A 19662-nucleotide genomic window follows, 5' to 3' on the forward strand; every position below is an offset into this window, starting at 1 on the left:
GTAACTAACGAACCTACCTGAGGAAACAGATTTCATTTTTCTTTATATGAAGGATGTCATTAAAAATGGCCCTTTGTTTGACATAATTATTGAAAGTCATAGTGGTTAATGTTATAGCTCCTAAATATTAGAATATTAGAGGATATCATTTTCTGACTATCGAAATTCGAAACAGTAAGTTTATGGGAAGCAAAGAGATGACATTAAAACGATATGAGTAACGACCATTAGTCCGATAAAATATATGCCTTAAAATATTTCTGAATAATTATTGATATACCTTTGAATGTTATACTCAACAATTTTATAACTTTGGTGATTATAGCGTTTAATATTATAGATGTTTAACATTAGAACTATGAAACGTTATACTTAACAAAAATTATGACTATTGATGTTTATGTCCATAAATTATATGGATATCAATTTCTGACTATCGAAATTCGAAACAATAAGTTTATGGGAAACAAAGGGATCCCTATCTTAGTTACTCTATCTAACGTAAAAGTGACATTGGTTGCCCGAATTGCGCTACAAAAGAGAACTAGTTGATATCTAAACTATAACGTATCTAGAATGTATTTAGTACGTGTCGTCTCTTGTGAATATCTTGAAGTTCGAATACGGCAGTATATTTAATCAAAACACAAGTATTGCTCACTAACAGCAAACAAACAGTACAAACAAGTTACAACTTAAGCGTATAAATTAAACTTATATAGGCGGCCTTGTCGCTAAAGACCAATCTCTTCTAGATAACCTTCGGATAGTTGGAGACCTAGGTTTGCAATTAATACCTACAGCGAATTCGTAGGAATTCTCCATTTCTCACTCAGTTTCAGTTTTTAAATAGAGTCACTCGCTACTCTCGCAATTTAGGATAGCCTTTTGTACAGTCAACTGTAAAAATATGGGTGTACACAACTTACACAAAAATATGTCCCATAGTTCTTAATTCACTGACATAAGAGTTATGGGACATATTTTTGAGATGATTTGTACACCCATATTTATACAGTATAAATAATTCTTCTATTACTCTCCATCTTTTTCTTTGTGTTTATTTTTTGTAATAATATGGACCATATTGGGTCGCATAATAATTGATTGTCCCCATGTTACGCATAAAACTCATTTCGCATAATTGTTATTGTGCTGGAAATATTAACATTTCTGAGAAATTATAACACAAACCTAACCTAACCTACCCTATTCCACACAACCTATGCAAAATATTTTCGAAAATACTTTCTGTTTCAGCTGGAAAAAAAATATGCGAAAAGAGTTTTATGCGTAACATTACATTATGACAATCAATTATTATGCGACGAGATAGGATCCCATATTTTTATTTAATAAATTCTCTAATAAAATATATTTACCTCAAACTTCATTAAATATAAAGTTTGATTTGCATGTTAATCGTAAATGTAATAGGCTATCAACCTAACCTCACATAATCGTGCGCAAGCGATCAGCGCTCGGTCATCGACCCGCCCTAGATTCGGCGCGCGCGCAGATAAAAGGGTATAGCCGTGAAACGTTTTATTCGAGGGCCGTATATGTGTTGTACACCTTCAACCAAGCTTTATTTTTCTCAAAAATCATATTTATACTTATACAATACAATCAAGCTAAATTTTTTTATAAAATCACGTAGCCAAAACCAAGGTTTTAAAAAAAACTCTTACTACAAGGGCCTATTTCTGGAACGATATTAGTCTATTATTAGTGTGTTGTCATGTCAACCCATACGATTTGACAGTTCGTGGACTAATAATATTAGTCTAATATCGTTCGAGCAATGGGCCGCAGGTCTACAGTCCGAAGCTGTAAAAAAATCAAACTTCTAACTGCCGTATTCGAACTTCAGGATATTCACAAGAGACGACACGTACTAGATCCATTCTAGATACGTTATAGTTTAGATATCAACTAGTTCTCTTTTGCAGCGCAATTCGGGCAACTAATGTCACTTTTACGTTAGATAGAGTAAGATATCTATTAGATGTGAATTAGATCTCTAAGCCATATCCTGTGGAAATCGTTCAAGAGTATCTCCAGAATCCCGCAAAGGTCAAATTTGACAGGTTAGATATAAACATATCGTTATCATATCTTGGTGATGACTAAAAGAAATCTGATAGATGTCTATTTCAAAATCCAAATCGGGCCCTAAGTTAAGTAAGTAAATAGCATAAAAAGATTCAGCCGATTATGCCGCAAAAAACGTATATTTTGTCACTCTCAAGGAATCAAAATGTGTACTTCCCGTTGACCCACAACTATGACATTTGGCAAGTAATATCCCGATAGAGTCTGTGCAGAAAGAGAAGAGTCTCGGAGTGTATGGGCCCCAATACATTCATTCTCTTCTTCTTCCGAACAGACTACAGACTACAAGTACCTACAGGGAAATATTTGAAAACTATAAATTTGTAAAATATTAAAAAATAAGCTAAATTTGTACGGAACCCTCGATGGGCAAGCCCGAATCGCACTTGTCCGGTTTTTTTTCTTTTTCGTTTGGCCTGTGTTGACATACGATTGTCAACTCGGCTAGGCCCTTTGATGTTATAATTGTCACGGAGCGAGAATTGTATCCTAAAAAAACCGGCCAAGTGCGAGTTGAACTCGCGCACGAAGGATTCCATACCATTACACAAAAAACGGCAAAATAATCACGTTTGTCCCGCTTAAATATTTATCTTATTCTATTTTTAGTATTTGTTATAGCGGCAATAAAAATACATCATGTGCAAAAATTTCAACTGTCTAGCTATCACGGGTCCTGAGATACAGCCTGGTGACAGAAAGACCGACGGACAGACGGACAGTGGAGTCTTAGTAATAGAGTCCCGTTTTTACCCTTTGGGTACGGAACCCTAAAAACGCATTTAACCCATTTGCAAGACCGAAGTGATCCCTGAGCTCTGCGAACAGTTTTGCGTGGCTTTAAAATGTGCTATAGTTAGACCAAAAAAGGGCTGTAGCGATTTTGATAGCCCACGCAGTGCAAGTGTTATTTATACGCCATCATTTCAAGTGGAAATCCGTGGTCTCTGCCTACCCCTCCGGGAAATAGGCGTGATTTTATGTATGTATGTATGTATCATTTCATAGATGTTTGAAATCTATGATGTATGTTGATGTTAAGAGAACCGACATTTATATTATGTTAACTGTCAGGACACGTTAGAGTTAGACCAAGGAAAATCTGCAGCGATTTTGATAGCCCACGTAGTGAAAGTGTTATTTTAGGGTTCTCTTATTTATCGCCGAAAATGGTATGGCCGATTGTCACTTCCCAACTCACGTTTGGCGGATTTTTATTTCGCCGAATTTTCACTTCCCAACTTTTCAAATCCTTTTTTTTCGTTTCCCAACCGCACACTTACCAACTAAACGTTTGGTCTGTGTTTTATAATGCCAATTTTCAAAATGCCAACTTTCATGTCGTAGAATGTTTTAGTTGGCATAATATACACTTAGTTGTTTATTGTTTACCAACTGTTTCATTTGGTCAGACTGTACTGTACCAAAGGGGGGCCATTTCTGGAACTTAGATTTTTTTTTTGAGAAAATGAAAAAAACATAGGGGTTTCAAAACACATAGAATAATTTACAAGATTTTGTTGAAATAATCACTTTTTTCTTAATAATCTTTCCTCTAAAATAAAAAATGGCCGAGATATTTGACCCGAAAGTTGCTGTGTAATTACGTTTTTTGGGTTGTTGAAAAAAAAAAAACCTCGAAGCCTTAGTCTTCTAACCTAACCATATCCAAGTCGGCTCTGCCCAGGAAGGTCTTGCTCGCTCGCTTCGCTCGCTCGCTGCCACTGGCTTCAAATATTAAAATATACATTGTAAAAAGTACAACAACTCGGCCATTTTTGATTGTTTGGTATGTATCTTTTTCTTATTTGTAACTTGCCTAATGTATGAAAAGCGAACTGTAGCTCCAACGAAACGTTATTCGTCCAAGAGTTGTTCGACCAAGTGAAAGATTTGACAAATGATAAGTCTCCCAAAAGTTTAGAGGCGTTATAATAATCTGCTTTACAATAATTCTACCAATTGAAACGTTGCCATGCAAAAATTTGCTAATCGTTAGTTGTCAAAGTGAAATGTCGGCGAAATGTTGGTTGGCAAATGAAATTCCGCCAAAAATAGTTCTGCGAAAAGGCAGAACACCATAAATGTCTTATTTTACATAATCGCCTCTGCTCCTCGCATCTGGGACATAAATCTCTACTGACAGAAGCTGTCCTCAACAGCTCGCTAATTATAACCCAAACAAGAGAGATACTCGGTTCAAAGAGCGCCGCCATCTTGGTTTTACTTTACTTTGTATGTTTTAAGGATGACTCACGTTAGACCGGGCCGTGTCTAAGCCGGAGCTTCCGGGGCTTATTTTTCTATGACTGACAGGTGATCAAATCAGGTGATGAGTGAAAGAAGGCTGACAAAGAGAGTGTATGAGGGAGAAGTGGAAGTGGGAGTTGGAAGGGGTAGACCTCAGCGGACTTTCTCTGATCAGATCGGGGAAATCCTGAAGAAAGGCCAGGTCAAGAGCACCCTAAACCGGCGAGCGTGTATGAGGAATGTTATGAATGTGAAGAAAGCGAATGAGGTATGTCAGGATCGTAGCAAGTGGAAATAGGTGGTCTCTGCCTACCCCTCCGGGAAGTAGGCGTGATTATATGTATGTATGTATGACAGGTGATCACGTGATGCTTTCCACAGAAAACGATGCGCCGGAAGCTCCGGCCCGGACATGGCCCGGTCTAACGTGAGTCATCCTTTATGGTGTTTACATGTTTGTGTTCAATTGCAAAATCAATTGGACCTAACAATTTTTGCTAAGATTTCGCATGGTATGCGGCCATGCCGCCACGTCATACGTAACGTTCGGGTAATTCCGTCAAGCTTTTTTTTAAACTGCTAAAACAGTACCTACACTATACAGAATATTATCTGCCGTATTCGAACTTCAATATATTCACAAGAGACGACACCGACTAGATCCATTCTAGATACGTTATAGTTTAGATATCAACTAGTTCTCTTTTGCAGCGCAATTCGGGCAACCAATGTCACTTTTACGTTAGATAGAGTAAGATATCTATTAGATGTGAATTGGATCTCTAAGTCATATCCTGTGGAAATCGTTCCATCAGAGTATCTCCAGAGTCGCGTAAATGTCAAATTTGACAGGTTAGATCTTAAACATATCGTTATCGGATCTTGGTGATGTCTAAAAGATATCTTATAGATAATATCAAAATCCGAATCGGGCCCTATTTTAGAACTGTAAAGAGACGATGGGAATTGAATCTTTTTTTTTCTGGAATCTGGGCCGTTCCCAGTTATATTAGGTACTTACGTTTTTATAATAATGATTCATTGTCTTTAATAACTCATTGTATTCATTACCTATCTAAAAAAATAATTTTTGAATCCTATGTTTCATCTTGGATCTGTCTTTAAATACAGTCGCCATCAGATATATAGGAATGGCCAAGGTGTTCAAAATATCTGAACACGTACTCTAGCGCCTTCACAATAGAGGCGTGTTCAGATATCTGTGAGCACGTCGGCCGCTCCGATATATCTGATGGCGACTTTATGGTCATTGACTTTAAATATGACCAGCAATTTCAAAGAGCAAATGTATTTTAATCGGCGGTCATCTAAGGTCGCGCGCCCTGTGGTGAAGCACTCATCTAAAACATAAAAGCTTAAGTAACTGTGCAAGCCTTTCTGCCGTATTCGAACTTCAAGATATTCACAAGAGACGACACGTACCAGATCCATTCTAGATACGTTGTAGCTTAAATATCAACTAGTTCTCTTTTGCAGCGCAATTCGGGCAACCAAAATGTCACTTTTACGTTAGATAGAGTAAGATATCAATTAGAAGTGAATTAGTTAGATCTCTAAGTCATATCCTGTGAAAATCGTTCAAGAGTATCTCCAGAATCGCGCAAATGTCAAATTTGACAGGTTAGATCTTAAACATATCGTTATCGTATCTTGGTGATGTCTTTTTTTTTATTTTTATTTTTTATTATGAATGGGCTTACTCATGGCCACAGACTAGCCGAGGCGTAGACGTGGCCTACGATGGAGCGAGCTCGCCCAGAAGGTGCCTGTTCACTCTTGATTTGAAGGTTGCCGGGTTATAAGAACACGGAAATATAGACGCCGGCAAGGAATTCCATTCCTTGGCAGTGCGCATAAGGAAAGTAGAAGCAAAGCGCTTCGTGCGAATTGGTGGAATATCTACCAAGTAAGGATGGAAACCGGCCGTGCGTCTAAAAGTCCGATGGTAGAATGGGGACGGTGGAATAAGCTCGTGTAGCTCTTGGGCACACTCCCCGAAGTGCAACCTGTAGAATACCGACAGGCTGGCGACTTTCCGCCGATGGGCCAAAGACTGAAGCTTAGCCGTTAGCTTCTTGTCGCCAATCATCCTCCTGGCTCTGCGCTCCACTGAGTCCAAAGCGGCGAGTTGGTATTTAGCTGAGCCATCCCACAGGTGGCTGCAATACTCCATACACGACCGGACTTGAGCTTTGTAAAGTGTTAGAAGCTGTCCAGGTGTGAAGTATCGCTTCACCTTATTTAGGACGCCCAGCTTTCTGGCCGCAGTTTGTGCTTTAGACTCAATGAAGCTGCCGAAGCTGAGGACTGAACTCAGCTCCATGCCGAGGAGTTCCAGGCTGTCGGCAATAGGTACAGATGCACCCCGGAAAGAAGAAGTCAGGTCGAATGGACTCCGTTTTGCGGAAAATAGACACGTCTGCGTTTTGGAGGCATTGAACGTGACCAGATTGTCATCACCCCACTGGGAAACGAGACTAAGGGTCAAGTTCATTCGCTCAACCATGGCCTCTCTCTGTGAACGTATATCCTCCCTGCTGTCCCCTGCACCAGCCAAATATCTCTCAACAACCGTACTGTCATCTGCATAACCTACAATGCTGGGTTGCAGCATGTCGTTAATGTGGAGCAGGAAAAGGGTTGCGGAGAGAACAGACCCCTGAGGAACACCGGCGTCAATGGCCATGAGGTCTGAAGAGCAGCCATCAATAACTACTCTGATCGACCGTTCACTCAAGAAATCAGATAGCCAGCTACAAAAGTCAGCAGGGATGCCGTATGCAGGAAGCTTGCTAAGGAGACTTGCGTGCCAAACCCTGTCAAAGGCCTTCGAGATGTCCAGTGAAACAGCAAGCGCTTCACCGTTCCTCTCGATGGCCTCGCCGCAGCAGTGCGTGACATACGCTAAAAGATCCCCAGTAGACCAACCTCGGCGAAAGCCATATTGACGGTCACTGAGCAGATCATTTGCTTCGAGGTATGCCAGCAGCTTGCCGTTAAGTACCCTTTCCATGACTTTACAGAGCATGGAGGTAATGGCGATTGGTCGGTAATTGCAGGGATCAGCACGACTACCCTTCTAAAAGATGTCTATTTCAAAATCCGAATCGGGCCCTTTACCTACTTTGAAGCCTTGACTACATAACTATGTAGTAATACGTTGATTGCTCACAGATCACCTCAATAAGATGAAGCATATAACTCGAGGGCATCATAAAAGGATACTTTATTAGGGTACTGTACCCAAAGGGTAAAAACAGGACCCTATTACTAAATCTCCACTGTCCGTGTGTCCGTCTGGCGCCAGGCTGTATCTCATGAACCGTAATAGCTAGTCAGTTGAAATTTTCACAGATGTCTGTTGCCGGTATAACAACAAATACCTAATAAAAACAGAATAAAATAAATATTTAAGTATAGCTTGTATGGAAACAACAAACTTGATTTTTTTGCCGTTCTTTGCATAATGGTACGGAACCCTTCGTGCGCGAGTTTGATTCGCACTTCGCCGGTTTTTTTATGTAGATATAGGAGGCAAACGAGCAGACAAATCTCCTGATGGCAAGCAATTACCATCGCCTGTCAAAAGTGCCAGCCTTTAAGATGCGAATATTAGGTATAAATACTCTTTTTTTGAAGGTTTGAAGATCGTACATCGGTCTGGAAATACCGCGGGCGACAGTTCATTCTAGAGTTTAGATGTGCGAGGCAGGAAGTTTCTGGAGAAACGCACAGTTGACTACCAGCCATGTATAATGCAACTCAGTGGTGATGTCAAAATGAGATCAAATAAACATCAATTGCGTTTAAATCGGTCTCCAGCTTATAAAGTTACTCACGAAACGTGAACAATAAATACAACTATTGTCTTTTCATCACAACCTGCACAGTCATTACTGATGATTGCACTCCATATACGTCCTGGTCTCAGACACATTCCATTTTACACTTTATTACATTAACATAAAGTCAAAAATAGTTTATTAAATGCTTGGACCTCGTAAGCGCAGCCTTTAAAGGACAAATGACAGGAAAGTAACTCTGCCCGCACCTATAACAGACATAACAGTCATTAGAAATCCCATTCAATTTTCTTCCATAATAACACGGAATAAGTTTCAAATCCATACAAGTTTTCCCATGGTTGCGGCTGTTATGTATGATAAGGTTAAGGTTGTTGACAGGTTACATTGTAATGACAGGGTATTAAGAGGTAAAAAGTTGAGATGGCTTTAAATTGTAGAGCAGAGTTTAAGTGTAATGAACCTTCGTTTTTTTTTTCGAAGAAACGGAGACGGTATAATGAGGTTGTCTTTGTTGGTTTTTGTCTCACACCTATTCATATTCGTCGTTATTCCTAAGGTCCTTTTACATTTCGTCTTTCCAGCGGTACCTAGGCCTGCCAGAAGATTTGGCGACAGTCTTGACGCCTGCGATTGCACAGTGACGGCTTAAGGAAACATGGTGCTCTTTGGTGTCGGAGGCCAAGATCCACTTCGGATCGTCACGATAGCAGTGCCTAAGGGCCCTATTCGGATTTTGAAATATACATCTATTAGACATCACCAAGATACGATAACGATATGTTTAAGATCTAACCTGTCAAATTTGACATTTGCGCGATTCTGGAGATACTCTTGAACGGATAGAGATCCAATTCACATCTAATATATATCTTACTCTATCTAACGTAAAAGTGACATTGGTTGCCAGAATTGCGCTGCAAAAGAGAACTAGTTGATATCTAAACTATAACGTATCTAGAATGGATCTAGTACGTGTCGGCTCTTGTGAATATCTTGAAGTTTGAATACGGCAGTAAGTAAGTAATTTTTCGTTGTGAATGCATTCTACTCGTAGGTAAGTACCTGACTCCTCTCATGTCCGCTCATCTCCGCTTCAGTAGAAAGGCAGCCTTAGAAGTAACCTATTTCTAAAGTGACCTCACAATGTGACGTTATGATTAAGTGGCCTACCTGGAACGTAAAGTCTCGTCTTCAGAAAGTCACTGTCTAAAAACTGACCTATCTTCGAGTGCCTTCTAACGTTCAAGAGAGCACTCTAATCTTTAAGGTCGGTAACGCACTTTCAACCCGTTTGGTATTGCAGATGTCCATAAGTGACAGTAATTTCTTACCATCAGGCGATTATTCTGCTTATTTACCTCCTATATTATAATAAAGTAACTACAAGCTCGCTGAATAGCATAACACATGTATTATTTAAACACGTACTTTGAATCATGTAGTTAGACCGTAAAAAGTCTGCAGCGATTTTGATAGCCCACGCAGTACAAGTGTCATATTAAACGTCAAACTTCTATGAAATTATGACGTATTAATAACACTTACACTGCGTGGTCTATCAAATCCGCTACAGACTTTTATTGGTGTGACTATAACAACCAAAGTTACCGTTATAAAGTCATCTCAAAAACTATTTTTATTAAACCTCTTTTACCGTTCGAGATGCTAAAAATAGCATTTCAACTGTTTCAAGCAACTCAAAATTAACTCGAACCGGTTTTTGAAATGACAGTTGTCACTTTCGAGTGCTAAAAGTATAAGTGCTTGCGGTGGCGTGACCGCAGACAATACTGGGGTAAATTACGACTGACTGTCAAATGTCTGCTGTCATTATCTTTTCACTGAAGTTTATTGGACACTCGTTTTGGGACGGGAGTTGGCAGTGAAAAATATACTTTCAGTTTGAAAACATGATAGTTTCACGATTTTGTACACATTATTATTTATGAAACCGGGACTTACGGCTCGATTCGGAAAATGAATTAGATTTCTACTAGACTTCAACAAGTTACGATATGGATAATTTAAAGATATTTGTAAGATAGATATGTCAAATTTGATGTTTCCGCGATTCTGGAGGTCCTCTTGAACGATTTCGACAAGTTATGACTTAGATATTCAAGTCACATCTATTAGTCGATATCTAATGTAGATCTAGTAGATCTCTAAATCGTCTCTAGATCTTGTGATAATCTCGAAATCCGAATAGGCCTGTGAATCGCGTATCATTTAGTTTTAAAATTTCGAGGGTAGGTACGGCATTATCATAAAAGTTAAATGACAAAAAATATAATTAGATGTACCTATAGTTAGCGCATTAATTAGAATGTCTGATTCCTTGCATTGACAACTAAGGACACTATAAGAATGGTGCTAGTTCAGCGGTGTCACTCACGAATTCCAGCCAATCGTGCAGTCTAACGCAACTAGTTGCGACCAATCGCGCGCGTGATACGAATTCATCAACCAATCGCGTTGTGACACCACTGTACTGGCTCCATTCTTATTGCCCGTAAGGTCTTTAAATCTGTCAATGGTTCCTTGCAAATATTGATGAATTATTTTACCAGTCAGCTCCTGCGCTCTCGCAGCACGGAAGCCCCATTTTATAAAGCGATAACTCTTATCTTTATATTTATCTGATCTTTCCAAATCGGTGCCGATTATAATCGCGTTTTAAAGGTTTTGGGCTCTTTCGGTTAATGTTCGAACGATGACAATGAAGTCTGCAGTGGAGAGGCTCAAACAGTTGAATATACCTATTATACAGGGCTGCCCTCTGCACTCTTTTCCTGGCCCCCCGGAAGATCTGTATAAATGAAGTAATCTCGTGGCTCGGAACCCTGAATGTGGTATATAATTATTTTATTTAGCTACTTACATATTTTTTGAGAATTTGTATGTATACATCATACGATTAAATAAACGTTATTGTTGACAGAGTTGAAACAGAAAACGTTTCTAATACCTAGTGGCACGCCAATAATAAGCGGGAATCTCGCTCGTTTCTTCCCAGAACGTGCAGAATGTGGAATAAGAATTTCCTTTGCGCCACGATAAAGGGTTCTTCAAGAAGCGGGTATTCGGGGTTCTCAAGGGTCGGCAAATAAGTGGGGCCGATGTTGCTTGTGGCTTGTGTCCATGGGCAACGGTGACCGTTTCCCATCAGGCGGCTCGTCTGGTCGTTTGCTATCACATTAAAACATTTAGAAGTTTCCAATTTGCATTGCTCATACATTGCTCTATTTCTATCTATTTAATGGTGCACCCTGTATATGTAAAGACCGACCTGTCAAAAAAGGGACCCGTCTGAAAATCAGCGCTGGGTATATATCTAGCAAAAAGCTGAGATTGATACCCATTGCCTATATCACAAATTTTCTGCATGTTTTGTATATTTAATGTCCTTGTCAAATGAAGTGTATTATGTTTTTTTCTCGTGTAGTTATTATCTTTTTCTTTTTTGGTAGTTGTGGCAATAAAACATTTTTTATTTATTTTAATTAGATTTAGTTATAAAAATCAACAAGTGTCACCAACCCTATTGTGACTCAAAATGTTTGCATGTCATGCCGAATATTCGGCAACTGTATATTATAACTTATTAAATATATTTCGCAATGTCGTACAAGCTAATCGGTTTCCTTAATTTAAACTTTTATTCCACCTGATAAAACTGATTTTGCAATGTCACAAGTGAGTTCCGAAGTTTCTGACACGTTTAACATTTTCTAGAATAAATAAGGCCATTATTATTCATCTATGCACAATAATTTAGCCGTGATGGATTTATTTAATGGGATTGTTTTCTTGCAGTTAAATTGAAGAACCTAGATAAACTTACAATAAACACATCTTAGGTAACATAACCGATTCATTGTAACTTGAGTCCTATTACAGTTATAAAAGAGTTGATATTAAGTTGAACAAAAATAATAGTTCAAGTCTATTTATGCATGAGGTCGTTGCCTTATAGAATGCATTCGTCAAACGATATTGAACTTTAATACGATGGAGTTAGGTTTAAATAATAGTTTGATTTAATATAATTTCGTTATTATAGTGTAGGCGTACATCGGGTTAGGTTTGTTTACTAATTCTGTTGCCTTATTCGAGAGGTTTTAATGACACACGTGACATAGTCGATTAGTGACATGTGGAAAATTAAAAAGCAATGATTATATTGATAATAACTTATAGGTAGGTATATCCGTGGCTGCTGTATTTTAATTTACAAGGAACAAATTTCGTCATCTTTGTTACCTACTTGACTTACATGTTTCTCAGCTGATGCCCAAAAAAAGCAATGCGGATTCGATATTCAGAAATAACATGACATGAACATTCAAGTAGCATACTTATATCTATGTTTGGTAGATATTACCTAATTTTTTTTACTAGCAATTGGAATACTTAATAGAAAGAAAATAGAGCGAGAAGAGGTTTTACTACAGTAAATGTCACAAAAATACACTACAAGTGAATTTAAACTTATAATTGATTATATAACACAACCATTTCTCGTTCACATCGTCCAAGCTACAGGAAACTAGATAACAGTAATTACAGGATACACAATTAACCGTATTTTCTTAGCCGCCATCTTGGATTGAAAGGCAGTTTGTATGTATGAAGCCTGTACAGATATACCGTTTTTGCCCTACACCGCTGTATCTTGGAAACGATCTACTGCCGTATTCGAACTTCAAGATATTCACAAGTGACAACACGTACTAGATCCATTCTAGATACGTTATAGTTTAGATATCAACTAGTTCTCCTTTGCGGCGCAATTCGGGCAACCAATGTCACTTTTACGTTACATAGAGTAAGATATCTATTAAATGTGAATTGGATCTCTAAGTCATATCCTGTGGAAATCGTTCAAGAGTATCTCCAGATTCGCGCAAATGTCAAATTTGACCGGTTAGATGTTAAACATGTCGTTATCGTATCTTCATGATGTCTAAAAGATATCTAATAGATGTCTATTTCAAAATCCGAATCGGGCCCCTAGATAAGATATAACGATGTGGCAAAATGATATTGAACTTTCTTATTACATAATGTACAGTTACAGTGATCGGTTCCTGGAGTTTATTAGTATTACATAGACTTGTAGTAAAAAGTTGGCTCTTCTGTTGCAGACAGTTTAAGTAAGTACCTAGGTAATGTAGGCTAAATTCTGGTTGTAAGTTTATATCGCCTAAAACCGGCTGAAACAGAGGAACGCTTTGACAGTTTGAATTCCTCAAAAAAGGCCAGTGGTTAACACCAAACCATACAGCACCTTTAAAAAAACATTGGGGGTCACTGTCCTGTCCCAGTAAATTGAGGTAGTGTGCGTGAGCTGCATTTGTGTATGTAATGGGGTAATTTGACAGAATCTGAAAGTTTACCCACCTCTACCCCCTTAATCTAATAACAAATACGTAAAAAAAATCTACCTTAATCAGGCAGACTTATGGTTTTATAACAAATTTCTTAGCTCCTAAATTAACGATAGTTGAAATTGGTAAACAAGTTTCGACCTGCACTGAACAAACGCACGCGCTCTCACTCCCTACTGACATCGGGCTGATGGCCATTTGGGAGGGGCGTCCCGTTGTCCATAACAATTCGTTAGTGTGATGTCTAGTTTCGCCTATATGTGGGGGGCGCCATCTTACCTCGTGTCCTCGTCTTATCCGTATCTCCCCTACAATATAATTAATCTTCTGAAAATCATAACACGATGGAAAACAACTATGCACTATATCTGTTCCATTCCAGCAGGTGTTCTACATTAAAGCTCTCCAAAGGGCCTCTACGTGTTGGATGTATATCCCCACGCAAGCCTGTCAAAAGACCGGGATTTAGATAAAAGCCCGTGAAATCCAAAATGGAGATACAAGTATTTGCAATATTTTGCGCAAATAATCTGATTGACAAAATTAAAACGATAATATAATAATTAATAATATTTTAGCCTAAATACGTCCCACTGCTGGGCACAGGCCTCCTCTCAAGCACGAGAGGGTTTTGGACTTCACATACACCTTTGAATTTCTTCGCAGATGTATGCAGGTTTCCTCACGATGTTTTCCTTCACCGAAAAGCTTGTGGTAAATATCAAATGATATTTCGTAAGTACATAGGTTCCGAAAAACTCATTGGTACGAGCCAGGATTTGAACCCGCGACCTCTGGATTGAAAGTCGGGCGTCATATCCACTCGGCCACCACCGCTTATAAAACGATAATAATAAAGCCAAAATTGGTATTTCTATGGAAATCCATATGCGAACATTTTCCTTATAAATTGATCATAAGTGCAGAACACACAAATTGACTCCATCTCCCCTTAATACTGTCATCAAACAAAATAGTGGCAACTTAAATAAAAAATGCTTCCCAAGATTGTAGGTATGAAAAAATAACCTTTGGGCAATCCACCCGTTCCCAGGCTTTATCTCTTTATTCATTTTATCAGTATAACCACATTTCCCTAGGCGGGCGATAAAAAATCGCGAAGAAAAGTTAACATTACCTTACCCACCGAAATTTTAACTCTAAACACTAGAGCCTAAGGTTGGTTTTCGCTTAGGAATTGTAAGCTATTTTTAGGTATTTTATCCTTGAAAGGAAAGTCAGTAAACGTAAGAAGTTGATACAGTCAGCCTGAAAATAAATGAGCGCTTTGAAGTTTATTTATGGGCTGAGAATATGCTCGTGTTTTTGTTTTGTAGACTGTACGGGGTTTATACTAAGTGCTTTGGGAATGGGTGCTTTCCGAATGCGACGAAAGGGGTTGTGTTTCTAATCGCCAAAGTAGAAAGAGTGTTTCAATTGTAAAGTTGTACGTAATCATTATTGTTTATTTATTTATTTAAACTTTATTGCACAATAAATGAAGAGTACAAATGGCGGACTTAATGCCAGAAGGCATTCTCTACCAGTCAACCATTATTGTTTCGATACATTTTTAGGTTTTTTTTCTGCCTTTTCGTATGGTTTCAGACTATATCAACTGCATAATGCCATAATGCTGCCGACTCCAATCTAAATTAAAACTAGAACATCAAACAAACAACGACTAAAATATCCGGGCTGCAATACTGCTGGAGTAATGATAACCCGGGGTTAACCGGTTAAACCTGGAGTTACCATGGTTACCAGCACAATTTGACAGTGGGTTAATGGTTTAATCGGTTAACCCCTGGTTAGTGGGATGGTGCAAGTGGCACTTACTGAATTACTGCATAATTCAGATACTATAAAAATTGATTTTTTTGCTGTGATGTATGAAACTGGGAAAAACAAGGACAGGATATATATGTCGGCGGCAGATCGTAAAATCGGGCATATCGAGATATTCCTAGGCATATCATGAAACGCCGCCATTTCATGATCTGACTAACGACTACCAGCCATATCGTTCAAACCTCAACGTTTGCCGATTTGCCTGGCTACGTTTAGGCATATCAAATAAGTAGGGTGTGATATTCCTAGGCAGATCATGAAACGCCGGCATTTCATGATCTTCCTAGCAAACACCAGCCATATCGTGCAAACCTCAAGGGGTGATATTCCTAGGCAGATCATGAAACGCCGGCTTTTCATGATATGCCTAGCGAACACCAGCCATATCGTGTAAACCTCAAGGGGTGATATTCCTAGGCAGATCATGAAACGCCGGCATTTCATGATATGCCTAGCGAACACCAGCCATATCGTGCAAACCTCACGGGGTAGATTTTCCTAGGCAGATCATGAAACGCCGGCATTTCATGATCTGCCTAGCGAACACCAGCCATATCGTGCAAGCCTCAAGTGGTGATATTCCTAGGCAGATCATGAAACGCCGGCATTTCATGATATGCCTGGCGAACACCAGCCATATCGTGCAAACCTCACGGGGTGATTTTCCTAGGCAAATCATGAAACGCCGGCATTTCATGATCTGCCTAGCGAACACCAGCCATATCGTGCAAGCCTCAAGGGATGTTCCGTACTTAACGTTTAGTTTTAAGTAATAAATCAAATTTCTGCGCGCTTCTACCGTTTATCGATGCAAAGCCAAAACGCACTTCACAACGATACAATATTGACATTTTAGCCAATAGGATCGTCCAAAACTCTCGGGCGGCACGCTCAGGACGAGCCTCAGCAGCGCCTCTGTTGGCGAAAAAGAGAACTTGCGAGACGCCGCGGCATGAGGATCGACCGCTATCGATTTAAATCACATTATATGTATTAAGCCTCCAAAACTAAGTGTTTTAGTGATATATCGTGCGTGACAAAAGGCCTAAGACTTTTTAACGTACCGCCGGCCGGCGCGTGAAAGAGGAGAAGGTGCTGAACGTAAAAAAAGAACTAGTGGCATCGAGAGGATTCCGCCATTGCTGCAGTATCAGGTCAGTCCAGTGCGTGATATCCTTTGGTTATTTTATCGTGTTGTACCGTTTATAACCGGCGAGTAAAGATATTTATGCTCGATCCTGAATGTTGTGAATTAGCATTGCATCTCATTTCAAAACCGCGTCGTTTTGCAACAAGGGGTGATATTCCTAGGCAGATCATGAAACGCCGGCATTTCATGATATACCTAGAGAACACCAGCCATATCGTGTAAACCTCACAGGGTGATATTCCTAGGCAGATCATGAAACGCCGGCATTTCATGATATGCCTAGCGAACACCAGCCATATCGTGCAAACCTCACAGGATGATATTCCTAGGCAGATCATGAAACGCCGGCATTTCATGATATGCCTAGCGAACACCAGCCATATCGTGCAATCCTCACGAGGTTATTTTACGATGCGCCCGGTATGAAGCTAGGAATATCAACGAATGCCAATGCTCTGATCGATCTGCCGCCTCTTATATAAGGCAGATCGTGATATGCCTGGGCAAATCTTAGTCAGATCATGAAATAGCGGCGTTTCATGATATGCCTAGGAATATCTCGATATGCCCGATTTTACGATCTGCCGCCGACATATATATGACAAGGGATAGCGGGAAAAACGGACTAAAATTATCACAGGTTGGTCTCCTCAAGATGGAAAAAGGAAGCTCGTTCTTCCTCAGACCTATTTTCTACGATCTCTCTTTAATAAAAACGTAACAAAATGCCAGAGCTTTTCTGGATTTGGAAAAGGAATCAAAACACCCGCCGATAGACAAATTGACGAGCGACTAAGCCTCTTGTCATTTGTCGCACGCGACACCTTATCGCGCGATCTCTGAACGTTTTTATTTTTCTGTTCCGAGCTTTGGGCACGGAAGGGTAGAGTAGGAAAACAGGGAGTGCATTTATCATTTGTCTTTATTCCAGCTGAAAAACTGTTAGATGTTTTTCGTGACCTCCTACCCCAACTAGGGTTACCAGATAGAATTTAGAATATCCAGACATAATTCCTGATTTCCGAATATTTTTCCTGACATTCACATTTTTGACGACGAGGAGACCCCCCCGGTCTAGCCGTTAGCGATGGGGCCACCCGATTGAGCCGGTACGTGGCCCTAAAAGTGCAATTGTATTATTTTGGTGAGTTTCCGATTTCTAAAACATCTTTGTATGCATGCTTGAGTATAGATTTGTTAATAAATACGAAGTCATTGATAAGTTGAGTGGATCTCTGAGTTTTTGGAAATAAAAAGGTAATTTATAAAAAAGTCTATCAATTAAAAAACATTTTGACATTTTCGTGTTCCGTCCCCATTCCTGACAAAAGGCTAAAATTCCTGACATATCAGGAAAATTCCTGTCATCTGGTAACCCTAACCCCAACTAGCAAATTATCTCGTAATAAAGGCAGCATTACGTTTCTTTTCTTTCAGCTATTGGTCGAGATACCGATTTACATATACGGCTTTTTGATAACTATAGATCCGTCACGCGACTGTTTTTCGACTTACAGTCATAAGAGTGAAGTTTACTTATACGTTTTAGTTTGCTAGTTGGGACGTTATCCTGTCCGTATCTATTCGCATATTGAAGGCATTTTCACGATGGAATAGTTATCGTTCCAAGCATCAATTTTAACAGGTTGGTAAGTATTACTATTATCTGATGTGCATCCAGCTTTGAGGTTTTAAAGGCTTCATAGCCTAGTCAGGAATGACTAACTATGGTCCTGGGTTCGAATTACGGTCAGGTCATTTTGCGACAAGTATTTGCCACCCCCTAACAGGTACTTTAATAATAGATATGTAGTTAATTAATCATGATCTAATTAATCTGCACATACTGACTTGTTTTGTTAAGCTACCCCAAACTGGTACCTAGATATTTTTGACGCATAGTCTGACCCGCTACTTTCGATGCTGAATGTACATGATTATTTAATTTATGAAAGACTACTCTGTTTTAATCTATATCACCCTGGATACTATAGGCTAGTAAGTACATTACCTTTCCACCAGCTTTGCTTACTCAAAACAAACCTTAAACACGAATATAACAGTCGTTTTTACCTTGTATTAGTTATAGCGTAAAGGATTTCCCTTTACGACAAAACATGATATGGTGAGTTATAAAATGATAATTGTTATTTGAAAAATATCGCGGCTGTCGCACGCGACCATAATAAGCCGCTTTGTATGTTTTCATTTGTTAAGCTTTTTTATGGCTTGAAAGTAGAACGTGTCATGCAAGTATTTTATATGTCTATTTATTTTGGGGTAGATACATACATCTAACAGAAATATAACCTTTATGAAGAACAACCGACTTTTTTAAACACCGACCACCTTATTCATAAACGCGCTACCAACCTCAGTGGAATATGTTATAGTACTATTTATTATACTAATTATTATATGTTGAATATGACAATAATCAATAATTATGGAAAACATTTTCTATAGGTACTTAATCCAGAGAGGAAATAATAAACTACATAGGTACGTAGGTACGTATGAAGAAGAGGTCACGTGACTTTCGTTCCCTTCCGTTCGTCTTAACGATGTTTTGAAACTATGGACTTAAAAAATATATGTGGGTGTATTTAAATATAAAGAAATCTGCTTTTTTGGCTCCATAAATGGTCCTTTCAACATCAAGAAAAGTGTAAATGTAATAATTTCACCGTAAAGGAGTGCGCGCATTAGCGCTGCCCTCACCTCCCATTAGCACCTTAAAACCAACACTCTTAATTGCAAACAGTGTGCTTAAGTAATTAACGATATGGACATGTCCTCTTGACAAGGCCAGGACACAATATACAAGTTTTTACGCGTTTTTAATGCTGATTGTACATAATATATGTTTCACTATAACACTTCTCTCAAGACAGTTCTAAGGCGTTCAAATTAGCAATTTGCCAAATAAAATTTCGTAAATTGTAAAGCTCCCATCACATGTTAATGTTATTCCCAAACCATCTTACAGTTAGTTACGATTTCTATAACATTTGAATTATTTTCTGATTTAACAAGGTTTATTTCACTTCAAACATATCTAAAAATAAACCAAACCAAT

Source organism: Cydia fagiglandana, chromosome 17, assembly GCF_963556715.1.
Source record: "Cydia fagiglandana chromosome 17, ilCydFagi1.1, whole genome shotgun sequence".
Lineage (NCBI taxonomy): Eukaryota > Metazoa > Arthropoda > Insecta > Lepidoptera > Tortricidae > Cydia > Cydia fagiglandana.